This window comes from Salmo trutta, unplaced genomic scaffold (genome assembly GCF_901001165.1).
Source record: "Salmo trutta unplaced genomic scaffold, fSalTru1.1, whole genome shotgun sequence".
Classification (NCBI taxonomy): Eukaryota; Metazoa; Chordata; class Actinopteri; order Salmoniformes; family Salmonidae; genus Salmo; species Salmo trutta.
In genome coordinates, this window is record NW_021823360.1 from 1,023 (window position 1) to 25,085 (window position 24,063).

The following is a 24,063-nucleotide window of genomic DNA, read 5'->3' on the forward strand; positions in this document are numbered from 1 at the left end:
GTTTAATGTCTGGATTCGTGATTCCGTGTGGGCGAGCCGTATTTCTAGGGCCCTAGTGTATGAAGTTGTCATAAGTGTCAACATAGGATATGCCCTCTCCCCCCCCCATCCCACAAGAGTCAAATATAGGGCGTGGAAATGTAAGCAAGGTTTGAGCTTTTCAGAGTGTGTCACAAAGTGGACATTTCGCTGTCTCTTATGAGTGAGCGGACACATTGACTTTATATAGTGTACCAAGAATTGTCCCTTCGCTTACGGCCATACTAGCCTGAATACGCCCGATCGTCCGATCTCGGAAGCTAAGCAGGGTCGGGCCTGGTTAGTACTTGGCCTGGGTAGTAGACCGCCTGGAATACCAGGTGCTGTAAGCTTTTTGCTCCAGTAGAGGGTTCTCTTGTGTCATGCATGGAGCAACTGCCTTTTATTTATGGCCCTAATAATATTGTGTCTTTTTATTGGACTAAATGCAGTTTGTTAGCGCTTCCCTGCCCTGATCAAATCAAATCAAATATTGGACAGTGCGTTTCCCTCAAAATGTAGGCAGTACATTCAGCATTTCTTTTTAGTCTAGGAGACTGTCAATGTGTGTAGTCCATTAGGGCCCAGTAAAATCCCTTCAATGTTTTGCCTGATTCCCCCAAAGTCCCCCTTTTCTCCGTTTACATTTCCCCGTTGACCGTTTGTCCCTGTTTCTGCAGGTTTCAACCTCAAAAGTACACCTTTGTAATAGAAATATAACACGTTTGGATGTTCTATGTCCACGACATTGTTTAAAGCCTATCAGGAGACCACTTTTGAGGTCTGGGAAAAATGGAAGACATTTCGATTTTGGGGTGTAGTTACCCTTTAAACCCAAGTGTGCGCCAGAAAGAGACCTTTGTTTGGTTAAGCGGTGTTGCTGTAGCGCTCATGTGATTGTGGAGTTTGCAAAACAAATGGCCACTGGATTGATGCAAATAATCATGATATAATTCTGCCAGGCTGGCATAGGCTACTTTGCAGTTTACATTTAATTGAGAAGGTTTTGGGGGAAGCCTTTCCTTCTCTACCACAAGAAGGTTATCATTAGCCTCATCGCTAACGGCTACACAAAGTGTAGACATGCGCGCGCTCCGCACGAATGCGCACAGCAATTGGGCAGTCCTGTGCCGTTCCTGAAAGTTGCATGGAAAAACGAATCGCTGATGCATTTTGTTCAAGTCTTATGATTCACTTGGGCAAATGAATGCATTTTCTAACAAGTTGAAGGGATTTAATTGATTTCCTCCTTAGTTCAATACATTTTAGAATATTGTTGAATTTCGGTTTAATGTCTGGATTCCGTGATTCCGTGTGGGCGAGCCGTATTTTCTAGGGCCCTAGTGTATGAAGTTGTCATAAGTGTCAACATAGGATATGCCCTCTCCCCCCCCCCCCATCCCACAAGAGTCAAATATAGGGCGTGGAAATGTAAGCAAGGTTTGAGCTTTTTCAGAGTGTGTCCCAAAGTGGACATTTCGCTGTCTCTTATGAGTGAGCGACACATTGACTTTATATAGTGTACCAAGAATTGTCCCTTCGCTTACGGCCATACCAGCCTGAATACGCCCGATCTCGTCCGATCTCGGAAGCTAAGCAGGGTCGGGCCTGGTTAGTACTTGGATGGGAGACCGCCTGGGAATACCAGGTGCTGTAAGCTTTTTGCTCCAGTAGAGGGTTCTCTTGTGTCATGCATGGAGCAACTGCCTTTTATTTATGGCCCTAATAATATTGTGTCTTTTTATTGGACTAAATGCAGTTTGTTAGCGCTTCCCTGCCCTGATCAAATCAAATCAAATATTGGACAGTGCGTTTCCCTCAAAATGTAGGCAGTACATTCAGCATTTCTTTTTAGTCTAGGAGACTGTCAATGTGTGTAGTCCATTAGGGCCCAGTAAAATCCCTTCAATGTTTGCCTGATTCCCCCAAAGTCCCCCTTTTCTCCGTTTACATTTCCCCGTTGACCGTTTGTCCCTGTTTCTGCAGGTTTTCAACCTCAAAAGTACACCTTTGTAATAGAAATATAACACGTTTGGATGTTCTATGTCCACGACATTGTTTAAAGCCTATCAGGAGACCACTTTTGAGGTCTGGGAAAAATGGAAGACATTTCGATTTTGGGGTGTAGTTACCCTTTAAACCCAAGTGTGCGCCAGAAAGAGACCTTTGTTTGGTTAAGCGGTGTTGCTGTAGCGCTCATGTGATTGCGGAGTTTGCAAAACAAATGGCCACTGGATTGATGCAAATAATCATGATATAATTCTGCCAGGCTGGCATAGGCTACTTTGCAGTTTACATTTAATTGAGAAGGTTTTGGGGGAAGCCTTTCCTTCTCTACCACAAGAAGGTTATCATTAGCCTCATCGCTAACGGCTACACAAAGTGTAGACATGCGCGCGCTCCGCACGAATGCGCACAGCAATTGGGCAGTCCTGTGCCGTTCGTGAAAGTTGCATGGAAAAACGAATCGCTGATGCATTTTGTTCAAGTCTTATGATTCACTTGGGCAAATGAATGCATTTTCTAACAAGTTGAAGGGATTTAATTGATTTCCTCCTTAGTTCAATACATTTTAGAATATTGTTGAATTTCGGTTTAATGTCTGGATTCCGTGGATTCCGTGTGGGCGAGCCGTATTTTCTAGGGCCCTAGTGTATGAAGTTGTCATAAGTGTCAACATAGGATATGCCCTCTCCCCCCCCCCCCCCCCATCCCACAAGAGTCAAATATAGGGCGTGGAAATGTAAGCAAGGTTTGAGCTTTTTCAGAGTGTGTCACAAAGTGGACATTTCGCTGTCTCTTATGAGTGAGCGACACATTGACTTTATATAGTGTACCAAGAATTGTCCCTTCGCTTACGGCCATACCAGCCTGAATACGCCCGATCTCGTCCGATCTCGGAAGCTAAGCAGGGTCGGGCCTGGTTAGTACTTGGATGGGAGACCGCCTGGGAATACCAGGTGCTGTAAGCTTTTTGCTCCAGTAGAGGGTTCTCTTGTGTCATGCATGGAGCAACTGCCTTTTATTTATGGCCCTAATAATATTGTGTCTTTTTATTGGACTAAATGCAGTTTGTTAGCGCTTCCCTGCCCTGATCAAATCAAATCAAATATTGGACAGTGCGTTTCCCTCAAAATGTAGGCAGTACATTCAGCATTTCTTTTTAGTCTAGGAGACTGTCAATGTGTGTAGTCCATTAGGGCCCAGTAAAATCCCTTCAATGTTTTGCCTGATTCCCCCAAAGTCCCCCTTTTCTCCGTTTACATTTCCCCGTTGACCGTTTGTCCCTGTTTCTGCAGGTTTTCAACCTCAAAAGTACACCTTTGTAATAGAAATATAACAAGTTTGGATGTTCTATGTCCACGACATTGTTTAAAGCCTATCAGGAGACCACTTTTGAGGTCTGGGAAAAATGGAAGACATTTCGATTTTGGGGTGTAGTTACCCTTTAAACCCAAGTGTGCGCCAGAAAGAGACCTTTGTTTGGTTAAGCGGTGTTGCTGTAGCGCTCATGTGATTGCGGAGTTTGCAAAACAAATGGCCACTGGATTGATGCAAATAATCATGATATAATTCTGCCAGGCTGGCATAGGCTACTTTGCAGTTTACATTTAATTGAGAAGGTTTTGGGGGAAGCCTTTCCTTCTCTACCACAAGAAGGTTATCATTAGCCTCATCGCTAACGGCTACACAAAGTGTAGACATGCGCGCGCTCCGCACGAATGCGCACAGCAATTGGGCAGTCCTGTGCCGTTCCTGAAAGTTGCATGGAAAAACGAATCGCTGATGCATTTTGTTCAAGTCTTATGATTCACTTGGGCAAATGAATGCATTTTCTAACAAGTTGAAGGGATTTAATTGATTTCCTCCTTAGTTCAATACATTTTAGAATATTGTTGAATTTCGGTTTAATGTCTGGATTCCGTTATGGCGAGCCGTATTTTCTAGGGCCCTAGTGTATGAAGTTGTCATAAGTGTCAACATAGGATATGCCCTCTCCCCCCCCCCCCCACAAGAGTCAAATATAGGGCGTGGAAATGTAAGCAAGGTTTGAGCTTTTTCAGAGTGTGTCACAAAGTGGACATTTCGCTGTCTCTTATGAGTGAGCGACACATTGACTTTATATAGTGTACCAAGAATTGTCCCTTCGCTTACGGCCATACCAGCCTGAATACGCCCGATCTCGTCCGATCTCGGAAGCTAAGCAGGGTCGGGCCTGGTTAGTACTTGGATGGGAGACCGCCTGGGAATACCAGGTGCTGTAAGCTTTTTGCTCCAGTAGAGGGTTCTCTTGTGTCATGCATGGAGCAACTGCCTTTTATTTATGGCCCTAATAATATTGTGTCTTTTTATTGGACTAAATGCAGTTTGTTAGCGCTTCCCTGCCCTGATCAAATCAAATCAAATATTGGACAGTGCGTTTCCCTCAAAATGTAGGCAGTACATTCAGCATTTCTTTTTAGTCTAGGAGACTGTCAATGTGTGTAGTCCATTAGGGCCCAGTAAAATCCCTTCAATGTTTTGCCTGATTCCCCCAAAGTCCCCCTTTTCTCCGTTTACATTTCCCCGTTGACCGTTTGTCCCTGTTTCTGCAGGTTTTCAACCTCAAAAGTACACCTTTGTAATAGAAATATAACACGTTTGGATGTTCTATGTCCACGACATTGTTTAAAGCCTATCAGGAGACCACTTTTGAGGTCTGGGAAAAATGGAAGACATTTCGATTTTGGGGTGTAGTTACCCTTTAAACCCAAGTGTGCGCCAGAAAGAGACCTTTGTTTGGTTAAGCGGTGTTGCTGTAGCGCTCATGTGATTGCGGAGTTTGCAAAACAAATGGCCACTGGATTGATGCAAATAATCATGATATAATTCTGCCAGGCTGGCATAGGCTACTTTGCAGTTTACATTTAATTGAGAAGGTTTTGGGGGAAGCCTTTCCTTCTCTACCACAAGAAGGTTATCATTAGCCTCATCGCTAACGGCTACACAAAGTGTAGACATGCGCGCGCTCCGCACGAATGCGCACAGCAATTGGGCAGTCCTGTGCCGTTCCTGAAAGTTGCATGGAAAAACGAATCGCTGATGCATTTTGTTCAAGTCTTATGATTCACTTGGGCAAATGAATGCATTTTCTAACAAGTTGAAGGGATTTAATTGATTTCCTCCTTAGTTCAATACATTTTAGAATATTGTTGAATTTCGGTTTAATGTCTGGATTCCGTTATGGCGAGCCGTATTTTCTAGGGCCCTAGTGTATGAAGTTGTCATAAGTGTCAACATAGGATATGCCCCCTCCCCCCCCCCCCCCACAAGAGTCAAATATAGGGCGTGGAAATGTAAGCAAGGTTTGAGCTTTTTCAGAGTGTGTCACAAAGTGGACATTTCGCTGTCTCTTATGAGTGAGCGACACATTGACTTTATATAGTGTACCAAGAATTGTCCCTTCGCTTACGGCCATACCAGCCTGAATACGCCCGATCTCGTCCGATCTCGGAAGCTAAGCAGGGTCGGGCCTGGTTAGTACTTGGATGGGAGACCGCCTGGGAATACCAGGTGCTGTAAGCTTTTTGCTCCAGTAGAGGGTTCTCTTGTGTCATGCATGGAGCAACTGCCTTTTATTTATGGCCCTAATAATATTGTGTCTTTTTATTGGACTAAATGCAGTTTGTTAGCGCTTCCCTGCCCTGATCAAATCAAATCAAATATTGGACAGTGCGTTTCCCTCAAAATGTAGGCAGTACATTCAGCATTTCTTTTTAGTCTAGGAGACTGTCAATGTGTGTAGTCCATTAGGGCCCAGTAAAATCCCTTCAATGTTTTGCCTGATTCCCCCAAAGTCCCCCTTTTCTCCGTTTACATTTCCCCGTTGACCGTTTGTCCCTGTTTCTGCAGGTTTTCAACCTCAAAAGTACACCTTTGTAATAGAAATATAACACGTTTGGATGTTCTATGTCCACGACATTGTTTAAAGCCTATCAGGAGACCACTTTTGAGGTCTGGGAAAAATGGAAGACATTTCGATTTTGGGGTGTAGTTACCCTTTAAACCCAAGTGTGCGCCAGAAAGAGACCTTTGTTTGGTTAAGCGGTGTTGCTGTAGCGCTCATGTGATTGCGGAGTTTGCAAAACAAATGGCCACTGGATTGATGCAAATAATCATGATATAATTCTGCCAGGCTGGCATAGGCTACTTTGCAGTTTACATTTAATTGAGAAGGTTTTGGGGGAAGCCTTTCCTTCTCTACCACAAGAAGGTTATCATTAGCCTCATCGCTAACGGCTACACAAAGTGTAGACATGCGCGCTCTCCGCACGAATGCGCACAGCAATTGGGCAGTCCTGTGCCGTTCGTGAAAGTTGCATGGAAAAACGAATCGCTGATGCATTTTGTTCAAGTCTTATGATTCACGTGGGCAAATGAATGCATTTTCTAACAAGTTGAAGGGATTTAATTGATTTCCTCCTTAGTTCAATACATTTTAGAATATTGTTGAATTTCGGTTTAATGTCTGGATTCCGTTATGGCGAGCCGTATTTTCTAGGGCCCTAGTGTATGAAGTTGTCATAAGTGTCAACATAGGATATGCCCTCCCCCCCCCCCCCCCCCACAAGAGTCAAATATAGGGCGTGGAAATGTAAGCAAGGTTTGAGCTTTTTCAGAGTGTGTCACAAAGTGGACATTTCGCTGTCTCTTATGAGTGAGCGACACATTGACTTTATATAGTGTACCAAGAATTGTCCCTTCGCTTACGGCCATACCAGCCTGAATACGCCCGATCTCGTCCGATCTCGGAAGCTAAGCAGGGTCGGGCCTGGTTAGTACTTGGATGGGAGACCGCCTGGGAATACCAGGTGCTGTAAGCTTTTTGCTCCAGTAGAGGGTTCTCTTGTGTCATGCATGGAGCAACTGCCTTTTATTTATGGCCCTAATAATATTGTGTCTTTTTATTGGACTAAATGCAGTTTGTTAGCGCTTCCCTGCCCTGATCAAATCAAATCAAATATTGGACAGTGCGTTTCCCTCAAAATGTAGGCAGTACATTCAGCATTTCTTTTTAGTCTAGGAGACTGTCAATGTGTGTAGTCCATTAGGGCCCAGTAAAATCCCTTCAATGTTTTGCCTGATTCCCCCAAAGTCCCCCTTTTCTCCGTTTACATTTCCCCGTTGACCGTTTGTCCCTGTTTCTGCAGGTTTTCAACCTCAAAAGTACACCTTTGTAATAGAAATATAACACGTTTGGATGTTCTATGTCCACGACATTGTTTAAAGCCTATCAGGAGACCACTTTTGAGGTCTGGGAAAAATGGAAGACATTTCGATTTTGGGGTGTAGTTACCCTTTAAACCCAAGTGTGCGCCAGAAAGAGACCTTTGTTTGGTTAAGCGGTGTTGCTGTAGCGCTCATGTGATTGCGGAGTTTGCAAAACAAATGGCCACTGGATTGATGCAAATAATCATGATATAATTCTGCCAGGCTGGCATAGGCTACTTTGCAGTTTACATTTAATTGAGAAGGTTTTGGGGGAAGCCTTTCCTTCTCTACCACAAGAAGGTTATCATTAGCCTCATCGCTAACGGCTACACAAAGTGTAGACATGCGCGCGCTCCGCACGAATGCGCACAGCAATTGGGCAGTCCTGTGCCGTTCGTGAAAGTTGCATGGAAAAACGAATCGCTGATGCATTTTGTTCAAGTCTTATGATTCACTTGGGCAAATGAATGCATTTTCTAACAAGTTGAAGGGATTTAATTGATTTCCTCCTTAGTTCAATACATTTTAGAATATTGTTGAATTTCGGTTTAATGTCTGGATTCCGTGATTCCGTGTGGGCGAGCCGTATTTTCTAGGGCCCTAGTGTATGAAGTTGTCATAAGTGTCAACATAGGATATGCCCTCTCCCCCCCCCCCCCCCATCCCACAAGAGTCAAATATAGGGCGTGGAAATGTAAGCAAGGTTTGAGCTTTTTCAGAGTGTGTCACAAAGTGGACATTTCGCTGTCTCTTATGAGTGAGCGACACATTGACTTTATATAGTGTACCAAGAATTGTCCCTTCGCTTACGGCCATACCAGCCTGAATACGCCCGATCTCGTCCGATCTCGGAAGCTAAGCAGGGTCGGGCCTGGTTAGTACTTGGATGGGAGACCGCCTGGGAATACCAGGTGCTGTAAGCTTTTTGCTCCAGTAGAGGGTTCTCTTGTGTCATGCATGGAGCAACTGCCTTTTATTTATGGCCCTAATAATATTGTGTCTTTTTATTGGACTAAATGCAGTTTGTTAGCGCTTCCCTGCCCTGATCAAATCAAATCAAATATTGGACAGTGCGTTTCCCTCAAAATGTAGGCAGTACATTCAGCATTTCTTTTTAGTCTAGGAGACTGTCAATGTGTGTAGTCCATTAGGGCCCAGTAAAATCCCTTCAATGTTTTGCCTGATTCCCCCAAAGTCCCCCTTTTCTCCGTTTACATTTCCCCGTTGACCGTTTGTCCCTGTTTCTGCAGGTTTTCAACCTCAAAAGTACACCTTTGTAATAGAAATATAACACGTTTGGATGTTCTATGTCCACGACATTGTTTAAAGCCTATCAGGAGACCACTTTTGAGGTCTGGGAAAAATGGAAGACATTTCGATTTTGGGGTGTAGTTACCCTTTAAACCCAAGTGTGCGCCAGAAAGAGACCTTTGTTTGGTTAAGCGGTGTTGCTGTAGCGCTCATGTGATTGCGGAGTTTGCAAAACAAATGGCCACTGGATTGATGCAAATAATCATGATATAATTCTGCCAGGCTGGCATAGGCTACTTTGCAGTTTACATTTAATTGAGAAGGTTTTGGGGGAAGCCTTTCCTTCTCTACCACAAGAAGGTTATCATTAGCCTCATCGCTAACGGCTACACAAAGTGTAGACATGCGCGCGCTCCGCACGAATGCGCACAGCAATTGGGCAGTCCTGTGCCGTTCGTGAAAGTTGCATGGAAAAACGAATCGCTGATGCATTTTGTTCAAGTCTTATGATTCACTTGGGCAAATGAATGCATTTTCTAACAAGTTGAAGGGATTTAATTGATTTCCTCCTTAGTTCAATACATTTTAGAATATTGTTGAATTTCGGTTTAATGTCTGGATTCCGTGATTCCGTGTGGGCGAGCCGTATTTTCTAGGGCCCTAGTGTATGAAGTTGTCATAAGTGTCAACATAGGATATGCCCTCTCCCCCCCCCCCCCCATCCCACAAGAGTCAAATATAGGGCGTGGAAATGTAAGCAAGGTTTGAGCTTTTTCAGAGTGTGTCACAAAGTGGACATTTCGCTGTCTCTTATGAGTGAGCGACACATTGACTTTATATAGTGTACCAAGAATTGTCCCTTCGCTTACGGCCATACCAGCCTGAATACGCCCGATCTCGTCCGATCTCGGAAGCTAAGCAGGGTCGGGCCTGGTTAGTACTTGGATGGGAGACCGCCTGGGAATACCAGGTGCTGTAAGCTTTTTGCTCCAGTAGAGGGTTCTCTTGTGTCATGCATGGAGCAACTGCCTTTTATTTATGGCCCTAATAATATTGTGTCTTTTTATTGGACTAAATGCAGTTTGTTAGCGCTTCCCTGCCCTGATCAAATCAAATCAAATATTGGACAGTGCGTTTCCCTCAAAATGTAGGCAGTACATTCAGCATTTCTTTTTAGTCTAGGAGACTGTCAATGTGTGTAGTCCATTAGGGCCCAGTAAAATCCCTTCAATGTTTTGCCTGATTCCCCCAAAGTCCCCCTTTTCTCCGTTTACATTTCCCCGTTGACCGTTTGTCCCTGTTTCTGCAGGTTTTCAACCTCAAAAGTACACCTTTGTAATAGAAATATAACACGTTTGGATGTTCTATGTCCACGACATTGTTTAAAGCCTATCAGGAGACCACTTTTGAGGTCTGGGAAAAATGGAAGACATTTCGATTTTGGGGTGTAGTTACCCTTTAAACCCAAGTGTGCGCCAGAAAGAGACCTTTGTTTGGTTAAGCGGTGTTGCTGTAGCGCTCATGTGATTGCGGAGTTTGCAAAACAAATGGCCACTGGATTGATGCAAATAATCATGATATAATTCTGCCAGGCTGGCATAGGCTACTTTGCAGTTTACATTTAATTGAGAAGGTTTTGGGGGAAGCCTTTCCTTCTCTACCACAAGAAGGTTATCATTAGCCTCATCGCTAACGGCTACACAAAGTGTAGACATGCGCGCGCTCCGCACGAATGCGCACAGCAATTGGGCAGTCCTGTGCCGTTCGTGAAAGTTGCATGGAAAAACGAATCGCTGATGCATTTTGTTCAAGTCTTATGATTCACTTGGGCAAATGAATGCATTTTCTAACAAGTTGAAGGGATTTAATTGATTTCCTCCTTAGTTCAATACATTTTAGAATATTGTTGAATTTCGGTTTAATGTCTGGATTCCGTGATTCCGTGTGGGCGAGCCGTATTTTCTAGGGCCCTAGTGTATGAAGTTGTCATAAGTGTCAACATAGGATATGCCCTCTCCCCCCCCATCCCACAAGAGTCAAATATAGGGCGTGGAAATGTAAGCAAGGTTTGAGCTTTTTCAGAGTGTGTCACAAAGTGGACATTTCGCTGTCTCTTATGAGTGAGCGACACATTGACTTTATATAGTGTACCAAGAATTGTCCCTTCGCTTACGGCCATACCAGCCTGAATACGCCCGATCTCGTCCGATCTCGGAAGCTAAGCAGGGTCGGGCCTGGTTAGTACTTGGATGGGAGACCGCCTGGGAATACCAGGTGCTGTAAGCTTTTTGCTCCAGTAGAGGGTTCTCTTGTGTCATGCATGGAGCAACTGCCTTTTATTTATGGCCCTAATAATATTGTGTCTTTTTATTGGACTAAATGCAGTTTGTTAGCGCTTCCCTGCCCTGATCAAATCAAATCAAATATTGGACAGTGCGTTTCCCTCAAAATGTAGGCAGTACATTCAGCATTTCTTTTTAGTCTAGGAGACTGTCAATGTGTGTAGTCCATTAGGGCCCAGTAAAATCCCTTCAATGTTTTGCCTGATTCCCCCAAAGTCCCCCTTTTCTCCGTTTACATTTCCCCGTTGACCGTTTGTCCCTGTTTCTGCAGGTTTTCAACCTCAAAAGTACACCTTTGTAATAGAAATATAACACGTTTGGATGTTCTATGTCCACGACATTGTTTAAAGCCTATCAGGAGACCACTTTTGAGGTCTGGGAAAAATGGAAGACATTTCGATTTTGGGGTGTAGTTACCCTTTAAACCCAAGTGTGCGCCAGAAAGAGACCTTTGTTTGGTTAAGCGGTGTTGCTGTAGCGCTCATGTGATTGCGGAGTTTGCAAAACAAATGGCCACTGGATTGATGCAAATAATCATGATATAATTCTGCCAGGCTGGCATAGGCTACTTTGCAGTTTACATTTAATTGAGAAGGTTTTGGGGGAAGCCTTTCCTTCTCTACCACAAGAAGGTTATCATTAGCCTCATCGCTAACGGCTACACAAAGTGTAGACATGCGCGCGCTCCGCACGAATGCGCACAGCAATTGGGCAGTCCTGTGCCGTTCGTGAAAGTTGCATGGAAAAACGAATCGCTGATGCATTTTGTTCAAGTCTTATGATTCACTTGGGCAAATGAATGCATTTTCTAACAAGTTGAAGGGATTTAATTGATTTCCTCCTTAGTTCAATACATTTTAGAATATTGTTGAATTTCGGTTTAATGTCTGGATTCCGTGATTCCGTGTGGGCGAGCCGTATTTTCTAGGGCCCTAGTGTATGAAGTTGTCATAAGTGTCAACATAGGATATGCCCTCTCCCCCCCCCCCCCATCCCACAAGAGTCAAATATAGGGCGTGGAAATGTAAGCAAGGTTTGAGCTTTTTCAGAGTGTGTCACAAAGTGGACATTTCGCTGTCTCTTATGAGTGAGCGACACATTGACTTTATATAGTGTACCAAGAATTGTCCCTTCGCTTACGGCCATACCAGCCTGAATACGCCCGATCTCGTCCGATCTCGGAAGCTAAGCAGGGTCGGGCCTGGTTAGTACTTGGATGGGAGACCGCCTGGGAATACCAGGTGCTGTAAGCTTTTTGCTCCAGTAGAGGGTTCTCTTGTGTCATGCATGGAGCAACTGCCTTTTATTTATGGCCCTAATAATATTGTGTCTTTTTATTGGACTAAATGCAGTTTGTTAGCGCTTCCCTGCCCTGATCAAATCAAATCAAATATTGGACAGTGCGTTTCCCTCAAAATGTAGGCAGTACATTCAGCATTTCTTTTTAGTCTAGGAGACTGTCAATGTGTGTAGTCCATTAGGGCCCAGTAAAATCCCTTCAATGTTTTGCCTGATTCCCCCAAAGTCCCCCTTTTCTCCGTTTACATTTCCCCGTTGACCGTTTGTCCCTGTTTCTGCAGGTTTTCAACCTCAAAAGTACACCTTTGTAATAGAAATATAACACGTTTGGATGTTCTATGTCCACGACATTGTTTAAAGCCTATCAGGAGACCACTTTTGAGGTCTGGGAAAAATGGAAGACATTTCGATTTTGGGGTGTAGTTACCCTTTAAACCCAAGTGTGCGCCAGAAAGAGACCTTTGTTTGGTTAAGCGGTGTTGCTGTAGCGCTCATGTGATTGCGGAGTTTGCAAAACAAATGGCCACTGGATTGATGCAAATAATCATGATATAATTCTGCCAGGCTGGCATAGGCTACTTTGCAGTTTACATTTAATTGAGAAGGTTTTGGGGGAAGCCTTTCCTTCTCTACCACAAGAAGGTTATCATTAGCCTCATCGCTAACGGCTACACAAAGTGTAGACATGCGCGCGCTCCGCACGAATGCGCACAGCAATTGGGCAGTCCTGTGCCGTTCGTGAAAGTTGCATGGAAAAACGAATCGCTGATGCATTTTGTTCAAGTCTTATGATTCACTTGGGCAAATGAATGCATTTTCTAACAAGTTGAAGGGATTTAATTGATTTCCTCCTTAGTTCAATACATTTTAGAATATTGTTGAATTTCGGTTTAATGTCTGGATTCCGTGATTCCGTGTGGGCGAGCCGTATTTTCTAGGGCCCTAGTGTATGAAGTTGTCATAAGTGTCAACATAGGATATGCCCTCTCCCCCCATCCCACAAGAGTCAAATATAGGGCGTGGAAATGTAAGCAAGGTTTGAGCTTTTTCAGAGTGTGTCACAAAGTGGACATTTCGCTGTCTCTTATGAGTGAGCGGCACATTGACTTTATATAGTGTACCAAGAATTGTCCCTTCGCTTACGGCCATACCAGCCTGAATACGCCCGATCTCGTCCGATCTCGGAAGCTAAGCAGGGTCGGGCCTGGTTAGTACTTGGATGGGAGACCGCCTGGGAATACCAGGTGCTGTAAGCTTTTTGCTCCAGTAGAGGGTTCTCTTGTGTCATGCATGGAGCAACTGCCTTTTATTTATGGCCCTAATAATATTGTGTCTTTTTATTGGACTAAATGCAGTTTGTTAGCGCTTCCCTGCCCTGATCAAATCAAATCAAATATTGGACAGTGCGTTTCCCTCAAAATGTAGGCAGTACATTCAGCATTTCTTTTTAGTCTAGGAGACTGTCAATGTGTGTAGTCCATTAGGGCCCAGTAAAATCCCTTCAATGTTTTGCCTGATTCCCCCAAAGTCCCCCTTTTCTCCGTTTACATTTCCCCGTTGACCGTTTGTCCCTGTTTCTGCAGGTTTTCAACCTCAAAAGTACACCTTTGTAATAGAAATATAACACGTTTGGATGTTCTATGTCCACGACATTGTTTAAAGCCTATCAGGAGACCACTTTTGAGGTCTGGGAAAAATGGAAGACATTTCGATTTTGGGGTGTAGTTACCCTTTAAACCCAAGTGTGCGCCAGAAAGAGACCTTTGTTTGGTTAAGCGGTGTTGCTGTAGCGCTCATGTGATTGCGGAGTTTGCAAAACAAATGGCCACTGGATTGATGCAAATAATCATGATATAATTCTGCCAGGCTGGCATAGGCTACTTTGCAGTTTACATTTAATTGAGAAGGTTTTGGGGGAAGCCTTTCCTTCTCTACCACAAGAAGGTTATCATTAGCCTCATCGCTAACGGCTACACAAAGTGTAGACATGCGCGCGCTCCGCACGAATGCGCACAGCAATTGGGCAGTCCTGTGCCGTTCGTGAAAGTTGCATGGAAAAACGAATCGCTGATGCATTTTGTTCAAGTCTTATGATTCACTTGGGCAAATGAATGCATTTTCTAACAAGTTGAAGGGATTTAATTGATTTCCTCCTTAGTTCAATACATTTTAGAATATTGTTGAATTTCGGTTTAATGTCTGGATTCCGTGATTCCGTGTGGGCGAGCCGTATTTTCTAGGGCCCTAGTGTATGAAGTTGTCATAAGTGTCAACATAGGATATGCCCTCTCCCCCCCCCCCCCCCATCCCACAAGAGTCAAATATAGGGCGTGGAAATGTAAGCAAGGTTTGAGCTTTTTCAGAGTGTGTCACAAAGTGGACATTTCGCTGTCTCTTATGAGTGAGCGACACATTGACTTTATATAGTGTACCAAGAATTGTCCCTTCGCTTACGGCCATACCAGCCTGAATACGCCCGATCTCGTCCGATCTCGGAAGCTAAGCAGGGTCGGGCCTGGTTAGTACTTGGATGGGAGACCGCCTGGGAATACCAGGTGCTGTAAGCTTTTTGCTCCAGTAGAGGGTTCTCTTGTGTCATGCATGGAGCAACTGCCTTTTATTTATGGCCCTAATAATATTGTGTCTTTTTATTGGACTAAATGCAGTTTGTTAGCGCTTCCCTGCCCTGATCAAATCAAATCAAATATTGGACAGTGCGTTTCCCTCAAAATGTAGGCAGTACATTCAGCATTTCTTTTTAGTCTAGGAGACTGTCAATGTGTGTAGTCCATTAGGGCCCAGTAAAATCCCTTCAATGTTTTGCCTGATTCCCCCAAAGTCCCCCTTTTCTCCGTTTACATTTCCCCGTTGACCGTTTGTCCCTGTTTCTGCAGGTTTTCAACCTCAAAAGTACACCTTTGTAATAGAAATATAACACGTTTGGATGTTCTATGTCCACGACATTGTTTAAAGCCTATCAGGAGACCACTTTTGAGGTCTGGGAAAAATGGAAGACATTTCGATTTTGGGGTGTAGTTACCCTTTAAACCCAAGTGTGCGCCAGAAAGAGACCTTTGTTTGGTTAAGCGGTGTTGCTGTAGCGCTCATGTGATTGCGGAGTTTGCAAAACAAATGGCCACTGGATTGATGCAAATAATCATGATATAATTCTGCCAGGCTGGCATAGGCTACTTTGCAGTTTACATTTAATTGAGAAGGTTTTGGGGGAAGCCTTTCCTTCTCTACCACAAGAAGGTTATCATTAGCCTCATCGCTAACGGCTACACAAAGTGTAGACATGCGCGCGCTCCGCACGAATGCGCACAGCAATTGGGCAGTCCTGTGCCGTTCGTGAAAGTTGCATGGAAAAACGAATCGCTGATGCATTTTGTTCAAGTCTTATGATTCACTTGGGCAAATGAATGCATTTTCTAACAAGTTGAAGGGATTTAATTGATTTCCTCCTTAGTTCAATACATTTTAGAATATTGTTGAATTTCGGTTTAATGTCTGGATTCCGTGATTCCGTGTGGGCGAGCCGTATTTTCTAGGGCCCTAGTGTATGAAGTTGTCATAAGTGTCAACATAGGATATGCCCTCTCCCCCCCCCCCCCCCATCCCACAAGAGTCAAATATAGGGCGTGGAAATGTAAGCAAGGTTTGAGCTTTTTCAGAGTGTGTCACAAAGTGGACATTTCGCTGTCTCTTATGAGTGAGCGACACATTGACTTTATATAGTGTACCAAGAATTGTCCCTTCGCTTACGGCCATACCAGCCTGAATACGCCCGATCTCGTCCGATCTCGGAAGCTAAGCAGGGTCGGGCCTGGTTAGTACTTGGATGGGAGACCGCCTGGGAATACCAGGTGCTGTAAGCTTTTTGCTCCAGTAGAGGGTTCTCTTGTGTCATGCATGGAGCAACTGCCTTTTATTTATGGCCCTAATAATATTGTGTCTTTTTATTGGACTAAATGCAGTTTGTTAGCGCTTCCCTGCCCTGATCAAATCAAATCAAATATTGGACAGTGCGTTTCCCTCAAAATGTAGGCAGTACATTCAGCATTTCTTTTTAGTCTAGGAGACTGTCAATGTGTGTAGTCCATTAGGGCCCAGTAAAATCCCTTCAATGTTTTGCCTGATTCCCCCAAAGTCCCCCTTTTCTCCGTTTACATTTCCCCGTTGACCGTTTGTCCCTGTTTCTGCAGGTTTTCAACCTCAAAAGTACACCTTTGTAATAGAAATATAACACGTTTGGATGTTCTATGTCCACGACATTGTTTAAAGCCTATCAGGAGACCACTTTTGAGGTCTGGGAAAAATGGAAGACATTTCGATTTTGGGGTGTAGTTACCCTTTAAACCCAAGTGTGCGCCAGAAAGAGACCTTTGTTTGGTTAAGCGGTGTTGCTGTAGCGCTCATGTGATTGCGGAGTTTGCAAAACAAATGGCCACTGGATTGATGCAAATAATCATGATATAATTCTGCCAGGCTGGCATAGGCTACTTTGCAGTTTACATTTAATTGAGAAGGTTTTGGGGGAAGCCTTTCCTTCTCTACCACAAGAAGGTTATCATTAGCCTCATCGCTAACGGCTACACAAAGTGTAGACATGCGCGCGCTCCGCACGAATGCGCACAGCAATTGGGCAGTCCTGTGCCGTTCGTGAAAGTTGCATGGAAAAACGAATCGCTGATGCATTTTGTTCAAGTCTTATGATTCACTTGGGCAAATGAATGCATTTTCTAACAAGTTGAAGGGATTTAATTGATTTCCTCCTTAGTTCAATACATTTTAGAATATTGTTGAATTTCGGTTTAATGTCTGGATTCCGTGATTCCGTGTGGGCGAGCCGTATTTTCTAGGGCCCTAGTGTATGAAGTTGTCATAAGTGTCAACATAGGATATGCCCTCTCCCCCCCCCCCCCCCATCCCACAAGAGTCAAATATAGGGCGTGGAAATGTAAGCAAGGTTTGAGCTTTTTCAGAGTGTGTCACAAAGTGGACATTTCGCTGTCTCTTATGAGTGAGCGACACATTGACTTTATATAGTGTACCAAGAATTGTCCCTTCGCTTACGGCCATACCAGCCTGAATACGCCCGATCTCGTCCGATCTCGGAAGCTAAGCAGGGTCGGGCCTGGTTAGTACTTGGATGGGAGACCGCCTGGGAATACCAGGTGCTGTAAGCTTTTTGCTCCAGTAGAGGGTTCTCTTGTGTCATGCATGGAGCAACTGCCTTTTATTTATGGCCCTAATAATATTGTGTCTTTTTATTGGACTAAATGCAGTTTGTTAGCGCTTCCCTGCCCTGATCAAATCAAATCAAATATTGGACAGTGCGTTTCCCTCAAAATGTAGGCAGTACATTCAGCATTTCTTTTTAGTCTAGGAGACTGTCAATGTGTGTAGTCCATTAGGGCCCAGTAAAATCCCTTCAATGTTTTGCCTGATTCCCCCAAAGTCCCCCTTTTCTCCGTTTACATTTCCCCGTTGACCGTTTGTCCCTGTTTCTGCAGGTTTTCAACCTCAAAAGTACACCTTTGTAATAGAAATATAACACGTTTGGATGTTCTATGTCCACGACATTGTTTAAAGCCTATCAGGAGACCACTTTTGAGGTCTGGGAAAAATGGAAGACATTTCGATTTTGGGGTGTAGTTACCCTTTAAACCCAAGTGTGCGCCAGAAAGAGACCTTTGTTTGGTTAAGCGGTGTTGCTGTAGCGCTCATGTGATTGCGGAGTTTGCAAAACAAATGGCCACTGGATTGATGCAAATAATCATGATATAATTCTGCCAGGCTGGCATAGGCTACTTTGCAGTTTACATTTAATTGAGAAGGTTTTGGGGGAAGCCTTTCCTTCTCTACCACAAGAAGGTTATCATTAGCCTCATCGCTAACGGCTACACAAAGTGTAGACATGCGCGCGCTCCGCACGAATGCGCACAGCAATTGGGCAGTCCTGTGCCGTTCGTGAAAGTTGCATGGAAAAACGAATCGCTGATGCATTTTGTTCAAGTCTTATGATTCACTTGGGCAAATGAATGCATTTTCTAACAAGTTGAAGGGATTTAATTGATTTCCTCCTTAGTTCAATACATTTTAGAATATTGTTGAATTTCGGTTTAATGTCTGGATTCCGTGATTCCGTGTGGGCGAGCCGTATTTTCTAGGGCCCTAGTGTATGAAGTTGTCATAAGTGTCAACATAGGATATGCCCTCTCCCCCCCCCCCCCCATCCCACAAGAGTCAAATATAGGGCGTGGAAATGTAAGCAAGGTTTGAGCTTTTTCAGAGTGTGTCACAAAGTGGACATTTCGCTGTCTCTTATGAGTGAGCGACACATTGACTTTATATAGTGTACCAAGAATTGTCCCTTCGCTTACGGCCATACCAGCCTGGGGGCGCTATTCCTGATTGGAGAAGTGACGACAGGTGCGAGTAATTGAGCTGTGAGCGAGTGTTTGCTTGAGAGTGTTTGCTCGAGAGCTATTTTTGTTTATTTTTTGGATTTTGACATATAATTTATTGTTTTTTTCATTTGAATAGTTTTAAGTTTGGTTAGTTTTCCCCCCCTGCAGTTTTGCTGCTTGGGGGAGGTTTTTTTCGGTTTCATTTTTTGATTTACAATGACGGACAACATGGCAACGACAAACGGAATGGACAAGGACAACGAAAATGCGCAACGGAAAGGATAATGAAAATAAAGGAGGAATGAAATATGGAAAAGAATATACGGTGGCAATTGAGTTGGTGGGAGAAGAAAAGGTGACGACGATGGAATTACTGACGAGCAATTAAGGAGACGTGTGGAGAGGTGGTGGGATGCCGAATGAAAGGAGACAAGAAGTATGAAATTACGATGAGAAACGGAAAAGGTAAAGAACGTCTAATGGACGGTTTAAGGATAAAGGACACCAGGATTCTGGCGAGAGATGTGAATGTCAATGAATTGGTGGTGTCTTTCATGAATCTCCCGGTATATATAGAAGATAAAGTTATACTGGACAAGCTGAGTAGCTGGGGAGTAACGGCCGTCTCGGAGATAAGGAGGAGAGTTTGGCCTGGAACGGAGGTGGTTGACGGGACACGTTTTTGTAAAGTTAAATTTACAGGAAAAAGTCCAATCAGTTGCCATATTCCACAAAAATTGAGACGCTGGAGGGAACTTGAATACTTCAGGGTTATTCATGACAAACAGGTCAGAGTTTGTCGGTTGTGTATTCAACCAGGGCACATAGTCAAAGACTGCCCTGAATTCAAGTGCTTTAAGTGCGGTAATCAAGGCCATTACGCGAGAGAATGTATCGGAGAGAAGGAAAGGAATTTTTGTGGCAGATGCAGAAAGAGATTGGCGGAGTGCAACTGTGGAGAGGTTATGACTGAAGAGGGGAGTCAAGTACTATTCGAGGAAGCAGTTGTACTGTTGGAAGACGGAGAAGAAGATGGAGGAGAGGACGTGGTGGAGGGTGGAGAGACGGAGGAAGGAAGAAGGGAGAAGAAGGAAGACCAGAAGATGAACGAAATTGGGAAGCAGCATGGATTCGGAAATAAGAAGATGGAGTTTTCAGGAGGAGGGGGGGAGTGGACTGGGGGGAAGCACGGGGGACTCACAGGTTTTGGGGGAAAGCACAGCACAAACAAGTACCTCGGGGGGTGAAGAAATGGAGAGGGGTTTAAGTTTAATGACAATAACAGAGACGGGTATGAACACGGGGAGCACAACGACGACTACACATGAGACGGAGATGAACACGGGGAGCACAACGAACATACCAGAAACGGCGATAACACGGGGAGCATAACGAATATTCCAGAAACGGCGATGAGCACGGGGAGCACGGCGACTGTATTGGAGGCGGCGATGAGCGCGGGGAGCAGGACGGACGAGGGTGTAAAGAAGACAAGTTGGCTGGATGAGATGGACTTGGAGGAGATATCGGACACGGATGATGGGGAAAAGTTTGAAAGAACGACAGGAGGATACAGGAAGAGGAAAGCGGCGGAGGGGAGGGAGAGAAAGGGTGGAAGAGGAAAGAAACTGGATAAAAGGTAGAGAATAATGAAATTATATTTTATAATTTTATTATTTATTAGTATGGTCAAAATAATGTCGATAAATGCAAATGGTGTGAGAACAATAGGAAAATTTAATAGAATAGTACAAATGAAGAATTCTGAAATTTTATGTATTCAAGAGACGCACTGGGATAATATGTGTGTTTTAGAAGTACAAAAAATATGGAGGGATTTTATTTATGTAAACAATGGCAGGGGGAATTCATGTGGGGTTGCAATTTTATTAAGGAAGGATGTAGTAGAAAATGTGAAGAAGATATATAATGATAATAATGGGAGGATTTTAATTTTAGATTTTGAGTATATGAGTAGGGTTTTTAGAATTATAAATATTTATGCGCCGAATAATGAAATAGAGAGAAGGAATTTATTTTTAGAATTAGGGAAATGGTGCAAGGGTAACTGTATTTTAGTTGGGGATTTTAATGTAAAAATGGATAGACTAGATATGACAAGGGGAGCTATTTTTAGAAGTGACGTATCTAGGGGGGTTTTAAGGAAGATGATGTTTGAAAATAATTTGATTGATATATGGAGGGACGAGAATCCGAACAAGAGAGAATTTTCTAGAAGGCAGGTGGTTTTAGGGGAATTGAAACAGACACGGATAGATCTGGTTTTAGTAAATGAAGGGTTAAGGAATTTTATGAAAGATATTAAATATATTTTTACAACTTTTAGTGATCATGCTGGGTTAACATTTTCGGTGGGGTTAGATAAGGAAAGGAAAGGGGGGGGAATATGGTGTATGAATGCAGGGTATTTAGGTGATGAGGAATACGGGAAACAACTTAAATCTTTGATAGAACATGAAATGGAGGATAAGCAAAAAGGGAATGATAAGTGTCAGTGGTGGGAAAATGTTAAGGAAAAAATAAAAGGTTTTAGTATTAGATATGCAAGGAAGAAGAGGAGTAGGATGACAAGAGAAGAACATTTTTTAAGAACAAAACTGAATGAAGAAATGAGGAAATGTGATATTGATCCTAACTATAATATTGAAAGGTTTTTAGATTTAAAAGCACAATTGAGCAAATGTGAAATAGATAAGTGTAAGGGTGCAATTATTAGAAGTAGGGCAAAATATGTTTTAGAAGGGGAGAAATGTACGTCATTTTTTCTTGGTTTAGAGAAAACTAAACAGATGAAATCATATATTAATGAGATTGAGAATGTAAAGGGTGAAGTGGTAAATGATTATGTTGAGATATTAGAAACTGTACAGAATTTTTATAAGGATTTATTTAAGAAAGGGGAGGTGGATGAGGGGTGTGTAAAAGAGATTTTAAATAGTGTGGATGTGCAAATTGGTGTTGAGGATAAGCAAATGTGTGATAGGAAGATAACAGTGGATGAAGTGAAAGATGCAATTAAGGGTTTACAAATAAATAAAAGTCCTGGAGTAGATGGACTAATTGCAGAGTTTTATAAAATGTATGAAAGTCTTTTAGCACCGATTTTATTGGAAGTATATCAATATATGGAAGATAATAATAATGTTTCAGACTCCATGGTGACAGGGCTGATATCGATTTTATATAAAAATAAGGGGAGCAAACTGAAACTAGAAAATTATAGGCCAATTAGTTTATTAAACTCAGATTATAAGATTTTAGCTAAGATACTGGCAAATAGGATGAAGATGGTTTTAAATGATATTATAGCACCTACACAAAATTATAGTGTGCCAGGAAGAGATATAGCAGATACCATAAATACACTCAGAGATGTGATAAATAAAATGAATAGTGATAAGATAGGGGGAATTGTTTTAAGTATAGATTTTAATAAAGCTTTTGACAGGGTGGAACATGATTTTATGTTTAGGGTACTAGAAAAATATGGGTTTGGAAATAGAATAATAGGATGGATAAAATTATTATATAGAAAGGCTAAAAGTAGGGTTAAATGTAATGGGGTTTTAACAGATTCTTTTATTCTTGAGAGATCAGTGAGACAGGGATGCCCTTTATCAGCTTTATTGTTTGTTTTATCGGTAGAACCCTTAGCGGCATACCTTAAAAAAGATCATTTTATAAATTGTGTAGAGACTCCGCAAGGAGGTTTTAGTTTAATTCATCAATATGCAGACGATACCACAATAACAGTTAGAGATGAGGGAAGTGTTAAAAGGGTGATGGAGTGTTTTAAAGTATATGAGCAAGCCTCAGGAGCAAAAGTGAATATGGAGAAGTCAGTAATAATGTATGTTGGGAAGATTAATGAGGGGACTTTTCCTTTTAAAATGGTAAATGATTATTTTAAGGTGTTAGGTGTGTTTTTAGGGGTGAAGGAACAGGAAGCGAGAGATCTGACATGGAGTGGAGTTATAAACAAAGTTAGGAAGGTGGTAAATATGTGGAGGGGGAGGGCATTGAAATTAAAAGGGAAAGTAATTGTTGTAAATTCATTGCTGATGTCAATTTTTATTCATGTCATGAATGTTTTAGACGTACCAGAATGGGTTTTATCTGAAATGAATACGATTTTAGTTGATTTTTTATGGGATGGGAAAGGAGCGAAAATTTCTTTTAAAACTCTGATTGCAGGTTATGAGGAGGGGGGTTTGAAGTTGGTAGATTTAAATGTTAGGAAAAAAGCAATTAGAGTCAAAATGGTACGGAAATATTTATATGGTGAATTAGATTACGGATGGAAAAGATTTTTTAAGGAGTATTTGCAGGAGGTTGGGAGGATGGGGGACAATGGTTTATTGATGTGCATGAAAAAGGAAATGTTAGGTAATATACCATTGTTTTATAGAGAAGTGTTTGAGGCTTGGGGGGAGTTTTTACCAAATATTTATTATGAGTGTACCATTTTAGACAATATTTTAAATCAGCCAATTTTTTTAAATCCCAAGATACAGTATAATAATAAGATGGTGTTTTGTAAATATTTTATGAGGGCTGGGATGAGACAGATTGGGGACATTTTATATGAGGTCATTCCAGGGTTTCTTCCTGTACAAGCAATCTATGACAATGTTTGTGAAGTGGATGATGACATCAGCAAAACTACTGTAGAAAATATGTATAAGAGAATTTTAGGGTGTATTCCTGAGGAATGGGTGCTTTTAATAAATACAGAGGTGGTTGAGAGAGCTAAGGGTTTACCGGTTTTATACTATGAAAGTAATGGGGAGAAACATGTTTTATCAAGTTTAAAAGTTAAAATGGTTTATAGAAAATGTATTTTAAAAGAGACAAAAGCTCCTGCTTCAGAAAAAGTGTGGTCTAGGGTGTTTACAAATATAGATGTGAAATCAATATGGAAGAATGTTAATGTAAAATATAATGCTATAGAATGTGAAGACAATGATTTTAAATTGAAACATAATAGGATTTTTACGAATATGGTTTTACATCAAATAAATAGAAATATCAAAAGAGAATGTGATATTTGTGGTACGGGGGTGGAAAATTTTATGCACTTTTTTGTTGAATGCAGTAGATTGGAAGAGTTTCATAAGTTTTTAAAGAGGATTTTAGTACAACATTGGGGAGAAGATATTGTTAATGGGGTTGAGTGGAGGAGGTTGTTTCTCTTTGGTTTAAATGGAAAAAGCAAAGTTTATAATATTAATTTAATGAATTTTGTTCTTAGTCATGCTAGATACGCTGTAAGACAAAGAAGAAATCTAGGACATTATGAAGGTAAAATTGTGAATGTGGAGGTTTTATTTAGAAGTATTTTAGAGAAAGATATAGAAGTAGTATATAAATATAGTGGATGCAATTTTGAAAAGCTGTTTGTGTGGGGGAGTACTTTTATTGAAATTGATTTAAATGAAAAACTTGTTTTTAATTATTAATTGGTTTTA

The 24,063-nt window shown here is 42.3% G+C and overlaps 13 non-coding genes and 1 pseudogene across 13 annotated transcripts; all 14 read left to right on the plus strand.

Annotated features, from left to right (window-relative positions):
* The first annotated feature begins 250 nt into the window (after positions 1–250).
* On the plus strand, positions 251–371 carry LOC115190411 (uncharacterized; annotated as a pseudogene).
* A 1,188-nt stretch (positions 372–1,559) lies between these two features.
* LOC115190383 (5S ribosomal RNA) lies at positions 1,560–1,678 on the plus strand. The gene has a single exon (XR_003877244.1). It is a non-coding gene; the product is annotated as a 5S ribosomal RNA (ribosomal RNA).
* Positions 1,679–2,871: 1,193 nt separating this feature from the next.
* LOC115190395 (5S ribosomal RNA) lies at positions 2,872–2,990 on the plus strand. The gene has a single exon (XR_003877255.1). It is a non-coding gene; the product is annotated as a 5S ribosomal RNA (ribosomal RNA).
* Positions 2,991–4,167: 1,177 nt separating this feature from the next.
* On the plus strand, positions 4,168–4,286 carry LOC115190406 (5S ribosomal RNA). Its single transcript, XR_003877266.1, has one exon. It is a non-coding gene; the product is annotated as a 5S ribosomal RNA (ribosomal RNA).
* Positions 4,287–5,464: 1,178 nt separating this feature from the next.
* Positions 5,465–5,583, plus strand: LOC115190412 (5S ribosomal RNA). The gene has a single exon (XR_003877269.1). It is a non-coding gene; the product is annotated as a 5S ribosomal RNA (ribosomal RNA).
* A 1,179-nt stretch (positions 5,584–6,762) lies between these two features.
* On the plus strand, positions 6,763–6,881 carry LOC115190413 (5S ribosomal RNA). The gene has a single exon (XR_003877270.1). It is a non-coding gene; the product is annotated as a 5S ribosomal RNA (ribosomal RNA).
* A 1,192-nt stretch (positions 6,882–8,073) lies between these two features.
* LOC115190384 (5S ribosomal RNA) lies at positions 8,074–8,192 on the plus strand. The gene has a single exon (XR_003877245.1). It is a non-coding gene; the product is annotated as a 5S ribosomal RNA (ribosomal RNA).
* Positions 8,193–9,383: 1,191 nt separating this feature from the next.
* Positions 9,384–9,502, plus strand: LOC115190385 (5S ribosomal RNA). Its single transcript, XR_003877246.1, has one exon. It is a non-coding gene; the product is annotated as a 5S ribosomal RNA (ribosomal RNA).
* Positions 9,503–10,687: 1,185 nt separating this feature from the next.
* On the plus strand, positions 10,688–10,806 carry LOC115190386 (5S ribosomal RNA). Its single transcript, XR_003877247.1, has one exon. It is a non-coding gene; the product is annotated as a 5S ribosomal RNA (ribosomal RNA).
* A 1,190-nt stretch (positions 10,807–11,996) lies between these two features.
* On the plus strand, positions 11,997–12,115 carry LOC115190387 (5S ribosomal RNA). Its single transcript, XR_003877248.1, has one exon. It is a non-coding gene; the product is annotated as a 5S ribosomal RNA (ribosomal RNA).
* A 1,183-nt stretch (positions 12,116–13,298) lies between these two features.
* On the plus strand, positions 13,299–13,417 carry LOC115190388 (5S ribosomal RNA). Its single transcript, XR_003877249.1, has one exon. It is a non-coding gene; the product is annotated as a 5S ribosomal RNA (ribosomal RNA).
* A 1,192-nt stretch (positions 13,418–14,609) lies between these two features.
* Positions 14,610–14,728, plus strand: LOC115190389 (5S ribosomal RNA). The gene has a single exon (XR_003877250.1). It is a non-coding gene; the product is annotated as a 5S ribosomal RNA (ribosomal RNA).
* A 1,192-nt stretch (positions 14,729–15,920) lies between these two features.
* LOC115190390 (5S ribosomal RNA) lies at positions 15,921–16,039 on the plus strand. Its single transcript, XR_003877251.1, has one exon. It is a non-coding gene; the product is annotated as a 5S ribosomal RNA (ribosomal RNA).
* A 1,192-nt stretch (positions 16,040–17,231) lies between these two features.
* On the plus strand, positions 17,232–17,350 carry LOC115190391 (5S ribosomal RNA). The gene has a single exon (XR_003877252.1). It is a non-coding gene; the product is annotated as a 5S ribosomal RNA (ribosomal RNA).
* The last annotated feature ends 6,713 nt before the right edge of the window (positions 17,351–24,063 follow it).